Source organism: Gymnogyps californianus, chromosome 7 (assembly GCF_018139145.2).
Source record: "Gymnogyps californianus isolate 813 chromosome 7, ASM1813914v2, whole genome shotgun sequence".
In the NCBI taxonomy this organism is placed as follows: domain Eukaryota; kingdom Metazoa; phylum Chordata; class Aves; order Accipitriformes; family Cathartidae; genus Gymnogyps; species Gymnogyps californianus.
Window position 1 is genome coordinate 3,889 of NC_059477.1, and position 919 is coordinate 4,807.

A 919-nucleotide genomic window follows, 5' to 3' on the forward strand; every position below is an offset into this window, starting at 1 on the left:
AAGCTGCGCAAGTGGCTCAGTGTTGTGGAGGCAGCTGGAATCAGCTGTGTGCAGCGGCAGGGCAGCCCCTTGCCTCTGCTCACAGAGGCCACCCTGCAGCACCCCCTCTCCCCTCCACTGCCAACACCTAGCCACATAGAGCCAATACAGTGCCCATTGGGAATACCTGCTCGGCCCTGCTCCTGGCTGGACCTGCGCGTGGGCACGGCAGCAAAGAGACTAGGATGGAGAAAACCCCGAGATGGTCAAGTTGATTGGACAGGTGTTTGCCAGAGTAGCACCAGCCTTGTCCTCCTCCCCACCTGCAGATTCCTGGAGGTGCCCGCTTGCGTCTGGGAAGTTGGGATTGAGCTGCCTGACGGGAAGGGAGAAACACTGGTGTCCCCAGGACCCCCAGTTCCTTGTGGGGGGAGGTCTGGCTGCCGCTGCAGACCCACGGGTCTGCCTTGGTGAGGGTCCCTTTGGGAGTGCTGGCTCGTAAGAAGGCAAAGGAGAAAGAAGGCGGCGGTGGCAGAGAGAAGGGGCTGAGGGAGCGGGAGGGCCATGGGCATGGCCGCGCAGAGAGCCAGAGCAGTGCAGGTGAAAAGTTGCTGGGAGAGGCAGCAGGAGGAAAAAGCAATTAGCAGAGGATGGTTTCGATCCATCGACCTCTGGGTTATGGGCCCAGCACGCTTCCGCTGCGCCACTCTGCTCCCCTGGCGCCTCAGCTGGGACCTCCCACAGCCCGGCCTCATGCTCCCTGGCACTGCCAGCGCTCATGCCTCCTTCCCTTTGTCTATCCTGTGCCCTCACCCGCGCAGCAAAATTGTCTCCCTGGAAACTTCACCTCCTTTGGGCCTGGGCTGCTGTCCTGGTTTTGGCTGGCATGCAGAGACTTAATTTGCTTCCTAGTAGCTGGGACCGTGCAGTGCTTTGCATT

General features: G+C 60.8%; 1 non-coding gene across 1 annotated transcript; it reads right to left on the minus strand.

Moving 5' to 3' along the window:
• Positions 1-620: 620 nt before the first annotated feature.
• Positions 621-692, minus strand: TRNAM-CAU (transfer RNA methionine (anticodon CAU)). The gene has a single exon. It is a non-coding gene; the product is annotated as a tRNA-Met (tRNA).
• Between the last annotated feature and the right edge of the window lie 227 nt (positions 693-919).